The sequence below is a fragment of the Mus caroli genome, chromosome 7 (assembly GCF_900094665.2).
Source record: "Mus caroli chromosome 7, CAROLI_EIJ_v1.1, whole genome shotgun sequence".
In the NCBI taxonomy this organism is placed as follows: Eukaryota; Metazoa; Chordata; class Mammalia; order Rodentia; family Muridae; genus Mus; species Mus caroli.
Window position 1 is genome coordinate 133,845,144 of NC_034576.1, and position 8,897 is coordinate 133,854,040.

An 8,897-nucleotide genomic window follows, 5' to 3' on the forward strand; every position below is an offset into this window, starting at 1 on the left:
CTCTCTCTCTCTCTCTCTCTCTCTCTCCTTCTTTCCTTCTTTCTTTCCCTAAACAGAGTTTCTCTATGTAGCCCTGGCTGTCCTGGAACTCTGTAGACCAGGCTTGTTTCACACTCCGAGATTTGCCTGCCTTTGCCTCCCAAGTGCTGGGATTAAAGGTATGCACCATCACTGCCTGGATTCCAGTTTTCTTATTTATAAAAAACAGAACAAAAGAAAAAAGACAGAACTCTTCAGAGCAGCAGTAGTTTAGATGAGATGCTAATGCCTTAGACACTGAGCACAGGGCCTGGTGCATAGAAGTCGCCTGTGTGATGGTTAATCTAGATGTCATTTTTCTTTTTTTAAAGTTTTTTGAGACAGGGTTTCTCTTTGTAGCCTTGGCTGTCTTGGGACTCTGTAGACCAGGCTGGCTTCGAACTCAGAAATCCACCTGCCTCTGTCTCCCAAGTGCTGGGATTAAAGGCATGCACCACCACCACCCGGCTTAGATGTCATCTTGATGAGATTTAGAATCTTTTGGATGATGGGCCATAGGCCCATGCCTGGGGTGGATTATCTTGATGAACTTAACTGAGGTGGAAGAGCTCTCTTCCCATTATGGGTGGCACCATTCCCTGGGCTGGGATTTTGAGCGGTATACATAGAAAAGAGCGAACACTCTACACTAAAGTGTAGCTCTCTGCACTTCTTGACTGTGAAGGCAATGTGACCAGCTGCCTGGAGCGCCTGCTGTCACTATGACTTCCAGTCATGATGACTATGTATCCTTGAACTCTGAGCCTGAGTAAACTCTTTCTTTCTGAAGTTGCTTTTGTTAGAGTGTTTTATCACAGCAACAGGGAAAGTATCCAAGACAAACTATCACACCCTCTTTCATGTTCTTCTTCCTCTTGCTTTGTCCTCCTGAACAACAAACTGTGGACATAGCCAAAGAAGCTATATGTGGCTGGAGGGGGGTGGCATGCTTGAAGAAATGTGAGGTCAGGTTATAAAGCTGCATATAAATCATGGAGATAGTGTAGTACTGGCCATGTAACAAAAACAAATGACACCACAAAAGGAGCCCAGGAGTGGACCCAGCTACCAATTGCACTGGAATGGAATGGCCAATAAAAACGTGCTGGAAATGTTGACTAACTGCATTAGGGAAATGAGATATGATCCCTACTGCAACACCATCTACAAAGTCACCCACACATGGATTCAATGTAAAAGCTAAAACTAACACTTTAAAGAAGAAAATGGACACTACCTTGTAATACCAGATGGTTTGAAGCAAAACATAAGTTGGCAAGTTGCAGGACACCAAGCCTCTTAGAACTTCTTAAAACAAACAAACAAACAAACAACAACAGAAGTTTATAACATACACAGCAAGTATTAGTATACAGAATCTAGACAAATGGGAGCAATCAATAGAAATGAAACAGTGGGTAATCAGTCAGGAGTCATGACTAGGCATGTTTTGGGAGAGTACGCTGGGATAGACAATTAGCATAGACAGTTGCTTGAACTCACCTCTAACCAGGGAATACCTTGCACAGGCAAGTATGTTAGGCAAGGTTTTCTCCAGAGCAGTGGTTCTCAACCTTCCTAAAGTTGCAGTCTTCTAATACAGTTCCTGATGTTGTGCTGACCCTCAACCATAAAATATATTGTTATTTTGTAACTGTAATTTTGCTAGCATTATGAATCATAATGTAAATATCCGATATGCAGGATATCTGATATGCATCTCCCAAAGGGATTGTGATCCACAGGTTGATAGCCATTGCTCTAGAGGAACACAACCAATAGAATAAATATATACTATAGAGGGAGATTTTTTTAGACTGGCTTACAGGACAGGTTGAAAAAATCCAACAATGGCCATCTACAAGCTGGAGAGGCTGAGAACCAGGTAGGAGCTCAGACTATGAAGCTGGAAGCCTTGATAGTTCTAGTCTATCACTGAAGGCCCAGAAGATCCTTAGAGAGATGCCTGCATGGAGTCCATGTTGGGAGGCTGAAGAAGCCGGGAGTCTGATGTTCGTGGAGGATGAGCCATAGATGACACTTGCTCAGGAAGAAGTAAAGGTGGGAGGCAACACGAAATCTCCTCAGGCCTCTTCATATCTGCACTGCCTGTTTCTCCCCCTGGGTTAATTCTCTCAAGAAATGCCCTCTCAGACATGCTACGGGGTGTCAGGTTGAGTCTACATCCCAGCCACTTGACTCTGAAGACCAACTGTCACAGTGAGATGGAGAGTCAAGCAAGTCTTATGTATGTTGGATGTGAGAAAGAACAACAGGAAAAGAATTAGCATTGTCTTGCAAAGCTACACACACAGAGCCAGTCTTTCTCTCTCTCTCTCTCTCTCTCTCTCTCTCTCTCTCTCTCTCTCTCTCTCTCTCTCTCTCTTTCTCTGTCAGCAACCCCATTATGAAATGTCTACCTTTGAGAAGCTCTTGCTTGCATGGGGTAGGATAATGAAGGAGGATGCTTACATCAGTTAAAACATTGGACCCACCTTAATGTCTACAGATAAGGGACTGGACAAATCCTAGATGGAATATTATACTCACAGGGAAAATAGTGGTCTATAGGCACCTAACAAACATCTGCATGGGTCTTTGAAACCCAATGCTGAGTGTAAAAATACTACACACAGGAGAGCATAGAGAACAAAGTGACGGTTCTGTAGAGCTCATGACACCGAACCATTGCTCACCAATACTGAAGGTTATTGAGAAGATGGACTGAGCACACAGTTGGGGTCAATCAGGCAGATGAGTTAGGGGTGAGCAGGTTGGTAATAGGTAGCCACATCAGTGCTGACATTACTCTGTTTCTTTCCATGAGAAATGGGGTCACCATGTGCTTCATCAAAAAAAAAAAAATAACAACAAAATGAGCTACTATGGCAGGGCTGGGCAAAGTCAGGTGGCAGCAAGAGTCTCTGGTTGTCTCTCAGAAGGTAGAGTTGTGGTAAGGAGAAGAGAGGACTACTGAATGATGCTACTGAAAAGCCAAGCTCATGTAGGTGAGGGAGAGAGAAGACCAAAAGATTCTAGGGGAGTGGGTGGAGCTTGTAAGATCCACACCATCAGTTGGGGATGAAAAGGGCCATGTGTAGGCGTAAAGCACAAGCTGCTCTGCTTGTGTGCACATGTGAATGATAGAGCCATGAATGTCTGTTTCAGGGATGCAGCTCTGCTAGTTGAGCTGTCTCTGGGCTCTTTTCAGCCCATGTAATGTGGGATGCTGGTGTCAGGTGGTGGATGCTGTTACTCAGTCATCGTCGTGAGAAGCAGATGCTGGGTAAGTGTGTGTCTGTGAGTTTCAGCCTCCAGGATTAGAGCCCTGTGGAGGGACTAATGTTTTGATTTCTAAGATTTGGTGGTTTGAAGCCCAGACGAAGATAATGCAAGTGGACTAGTGTTTGAAAATGTTCAGAAGGTTGGAAAGATAGCTCTGTTGTGCTCTAACTTCATCAGAGAATGCACATAGCCACTCTTCAAGCTGAACAGAAAGTCTATATTGCTGGCCAGCAGCTGCACAGGGAACTTGCTCAAATCATGCAACCTGAAGCCTTGCCATGGTTTTTCCTTTGGGCCCCAAACCACATCCTGGTTGGCACACTTCAGTTATCAAGAATGGAAAGAGGCGAACCTTCAAAAGCCAGAAGGCAAGGTTAGCATGCTTAGTGATGTTCCGAAATCCTGGAATTATAGATCAGGCCCTTAATGGATTAGATCTTTATGCCCATTTTGGCAGGTATGAGCTGGGTTCTAAGTCAGAATGGTGCCTCCAACATGGAGTTGGTTGTGCTAATGTATGGGAGCCTGTCACAGTCAGTTGGTAAAGTACTTGCATTTAAGCAGAGGAACCTGAGTTAAACACCTAAAGACATGTTGTTGTTGTTTTTGTTTTAAAGCTGGAAGTGGTAGCAGACCCTTGTGACCTCTGTACTGGGAAGCAGAGACAGGTGGACTCCTGGCACTTGCTGACCAGCTGGTCTAACCTAGCTTCAGGTCAGTGAAAGACTCTGTGTCAAAAACAAACAAGACACAAAGCAAGGTGGACAGTGTCTGAGAAACAACACCAGAGGTTGTTGACCTCTGGCCTTTCACATACATGAACATGTACCAACACACACACATACACACACACCTACCTACACACATCATGCATACATTGAAAAAGAAAATGTTCAGGGTTTAAGAGCTTTGTCAGTAAAACAACAACAACAACCACCACCACCACCATAATCTAAAGACTTCATATGTGAAACTTGTTTATCCTGTGACATTAGGGCCAAGTCCCAGTGGGGAAGTGTGGGTGACTTTGTCCTGTTCATAACCTGATAGCCTCTTTCCCTGTCCATGGTATCACAGCCTTTACAGAATGTGGACTGTCCACTGTTTAAGAGGAACAGAAAGTAACACCCTTGAAATATGCCCAACAGCTGCGAGTAGTGACCTTTATGGACTAAGCCTGGCATTGCAGTGACCTGGAAATAATGGGTCAGTGGGACCCTCTGGACTTCACTGGGCTGTTTTCCTGTTTGCTTTTCCAGAAAATCTTAGTTTGGACTCTATTCCCAGTCATTTAGCCAATTTTCCATTGTTAAGTCAGATAAAGGGCTCTTTCTGACTCGTGGAAATCCAAGGCCCCTTGCTTTTCTGCATTGGTGGCCTGTGGGAACTGCCTTAAAATGACACTATGGAGCGCAGCAAGAGGTGCTTATGGCCACAGGTCTTATTTTGATACAAATTAGGGACGACTGTTACAGTCCTGATTGTGTCTGATTTGTGTACACGTGAGTATCCACGGGTGTGCACATGTGTGCAGGTGTACTCGCACATGAGTGTGGAGTCCAGGAGTCAACAGAATGTCTTCTTCAGTCCCTGCCATCCTCCTGCTCCCACTCCCTGTGGTCAGGGTTATAGACAATCGCTCCTGTGCCTGGCTCTTCATGAGCATATTAAGGATCCAACCTCAGGTCCTCATGCCCGCACATGCAGCACTTTACTGGCCGAGCCACCTTCCCAGCACAGATAGTTTTCTCCCTTCTGTCATTTCCCAATCACTGTCCATATTTAAAATTGATTTAAAAGTCTCTGAACCGGTTGGTCTGAAAGGGGTTTGAGGAATGAAGCAGATCCCGGGTGAAGCTCAGGCGCGTCTGGACTGCAAAACCTAATTGGTGCATGAACGGTCCCCGAGTGCTCTGGGAAATGGTAATAGTTCAACACACACAGCATTAGGGTATGGAAAGCCTTACTCCTCCCCATGAAAACTTACCTCTCCCCAGTACCAGTAGCTGGTGGGCATGCTATGCTTTGAAGAGCAGTAAACTTGCATTTATTGTTACCATATTAAATAAAAGAGGGACCTTGGATCATTGAATTGACAGTTTTGGTTTTTTTTCTTTTCAAAGTGGCCTCAGGACCCCAGGAAACTGGCTGACTGTTCTTTCCTTTCACAGTCAGCTTGGGCAAAAGGAGAGAGAAGTCTAGTGGCTTCTAATTGTGTCTTTACAGCCAACTGGGCTACCACAATGATTGTCTTTTTCTCTCCGAGCCTTACTGACCTGTGGCTAATGAGATTTGTGCTTCGATTAGTTGTAGAACATAAATTAGCTAATCGATGGCAACGGATTCACATTATTTCTCAAACATGAGTTCCGCAGCAGTGATCTGTAGGTAATATTCAAATCAATTTCAAATATTCGGGATGCCTCTGTGGTGTGGTGTAGGCTTGGTGGCAGCCTCTTGGCATCCTCAGGCTGGGCCTAGAGGATACTCAGCTGCTGAGCCTTTGTTATGCAGGGTGAAAAAGGCCAGGAGGGCTCCTTAGAAGGCTGAAAGATGAATCTGGGAAAGTGCACACCTTGAGATAGCTTCCAGTCTGAATGAGAAACATGTGCATGTGTCGTCCTCACCCCAAACCCCACAAAAGCTACACAGCCAAAGCAAACCCCACAACAACAGCAACAGCAACAACAACCAGGGAATCTTAGTTTTAGGCTTTTTTGTTTTTAAGTTTTCTTTCTTGTATTTACATGTGTGTGTGTGTGTGTGTGTGTGTGTGTGTGTGTGTGTGTGTGGGAGAGAGAGAGAGAGAGAGAGAGAGAGAGAGAGAGAGAGCAAGAGCAAGAGAGCACTCTGTGTTGAAGTCACAGGACACCCTTTGAGAATTTGTTCTCTTTGGTATCAAACTCAAATCAGTAGGCGTGGCAGCAAGCACCTTTACCCCAGGAGCCCTCTCACTGACCTCTAATTTTAGGATTTTAATGTGGAAACTTTGCCTAGAGAAAGGTCCTCTGCTGGCGCGTTCGTTTTTAAGCACCGAGAAGCCATTCTTGAGGCTCTGCAGTAATTGTCTCATCTGCACAATTAACCAGCATCTTGGCATAAAATGTGTGGATTTGTAGAGTCTTCTAGGCATCTGTGGGCTTTCTGGTCCAAGTTCTGTTAGTACTGAAGCCACAGAAAATTAAATGTTCCCCAAAGAACTTCCAGATGTGCTGTATTCTAATAGGCTCATTACACAGCAAATTAAAAAGCAGAGTAAATGGAACTGTAAAATTTAAATTACTCTAAAACCACATCCCTTTGCTTTGAGCATTCATTTGTGGGGTTTGCATTTTGCAATAAATGTGAATTAGGCAGCTACAATAACTGTTAATCATATATTTATAAAATAGTAATGAGGAAATGAATAGTAGAGTAAGACAGCTGCACATTTCTCTAATAGTGTGTCAACTGTGAACATAATAAGATGTGGAACTTGTTTGGTACTGGGCCGATAATACAGCTGAATGTACGAGATCGCTTCAGCCTCTTAACTTTACATGAAATTATACATAAAATCCATAAAAGCCCATAATAATGCATTATGCCTCGGAATTGTATTCAATATTTTTCTTTGCTTTGATTTTCTGAAATGAGCTCTACTTTCATGGAAGTCATCTTCCAGGGGTCAGGAGGCTTTTGTTTCAGGCCTGCAAGCCTGCTAAGATTGCAATCGGATTTAAAGAAGCCGGTGCCTACTCGGGCAAGGAGTTAATGCTAGAGCTGCTCTCCATTTTCCCCGGAGCTGTTTTAAGGGGACGGAGGCCCTCTTTGTCCTGAGCTGAGGACATGGTGTGCATAGGCCTCCCTGACCACTCTCAGATGGGAGGATCATGGAGCAGGGCCATATGCTTTTCTGCAGACTCGGGAGCTGTGGGTGTGGCCAGCTGCAAACAGGCATCTTTAGCTGGAGGTGGAGGCCTGAGGTTGGGAAAGGTAAAGAACATCTCTAGGTCAGTGTTTGAAGAGGACACAGAATCTTTATGTGCCTCACCCACCTAACTGTAGACTTCCTTGAGGCTTAGCTATGGGAGCTGATCTGCTGGCACTTGAAAACGGGAGGAAGCCTGTGTGCTTAGCAAAGCAAGGGACAGGGACAGGGACAGGGACAGGGACAGTTCTCCTGTGGATGCTGGAGGACTAGTCTGCCCTGGTTTTCTCTTTCCTTCCTTCCTTCCTTCCTTCCTTCCTTCCTTCCTTCCTTCCTTCCTTCCTTCCTTCCTTCCTTNTCCTTCCTTCCTTCCTTCCTTCCTTCCTTCCTTCCTTCCTTCCTTCCTTCCTCCCTCTTTCCCTCCCCCACCTTTCTTTCTTTCTTTCTTTCTTTCTTTCTTTCTTTCTTTCTTTCTTTCTTTCTTTCTTTCTTTCTTTCTTTCTTTCTCTCTCCCTCTCTCTCTCCCTCTCTCTCTTTCTTTCTTTTAAACTAAAACAGCTTACAATTGTATTTTCACATTTCACAATATAAATGAAAACCTGACCTTTTTGTATCACTTCTCCCTCCAATAAGTATTCTCTCTGTTAGGAAGGGAAGTTCCTTGTCATGCATCTAGTAAGCACTCAGGCGCAGCACCAAGATCTCCTGGGGAAACAGAACAAGAAATACAAAATGATAAAGAGCGCTTCTGCTCTCATCTGTCTGGCGGGGTCGTGCCAGGCCACGTGGGCACCATCATAGGGTGGGTAGATCTCATCACTGGAGGCCCGAGCATCATGGGAATGTGGTCTCCCATGGACAGTCTCATCCCAGGAGCTGGTCCCACAGGCATCATCCCAGGAGGAGGGGACCCATCATGGGCATCGTGGGAGGGCTTCCCATGTGGGATGCAGGCATCATGCCAGGCCGAGGAGGACCTGGGAGACTTGGGGGAGGTGGGATCATTGCCCCTGCAGGTGGAGGAGCAGAGAAAGGAGCTGGAGGGATCTTTCCATGTTGAAATGCAGCTGTTGTTTTGTCATTCAGGCTCTGGGCCTGCTCTTCCATCCATTTCTGGTAATAGTCTTTTACATTCTCTTTGTGTTTCTGACCACTGCAGTGTGTCTTCCTCACAGATGGAGAATCGTGGGTAAGATTCGTATCATAGTAGTCACAATAAAACTTAGGCATGTTGCTCCACAGGCCGTTGGCTACCTGGGTCCCTGACCTGGTTTTCTAAAAAGGCTCTCTGAACTGAAATAGAGACTCTGGCTAGATTTCAACTTGTGTGCCAGTGGAGGCAGGGAAAGAAGTATTGAGACAGAGAATTCGTGTGGAGGGCTGATGCATCTAGCTTGCTGTGCTCTGCCCTCCACAGAATTGCAGGGAGAGCAGATGCTCTTCAGGGTAGCAGTCAGAGCTCAATCGGGGCTGGTCCCACCTTAATTACCTCCACCCTCCACATCAGACATCCCCAGAGTTCTGGCTGTGCCATGGTTTTGAATGTGATTATGGTGAGTATGTGGTTTTCTTGATCTGGCATGCTCTCTGCATGTAAGTCGAAGGATCCAGATAACCTTAGACTTATGCCTTCGGGAAGGTTTCAGAATGCCTGACATCTTTCCTGATTCCCCAACACCCACTG

The 8,897-nt window shown here is 45.3% G+C and overlaps 1 pseudogene; it reads right to left on the reverse strand.

Moving 5' to 3' along the window:
• Window positions 1-7,967: 7,967 nt before the first annotated feature.
• On the reverse strand, window positions 7,968-8,443 carry LOC110299522 (annotated as a pseudogene).
• Window positions 8,444-8,897: the final 454 nt, after the last annotated feature.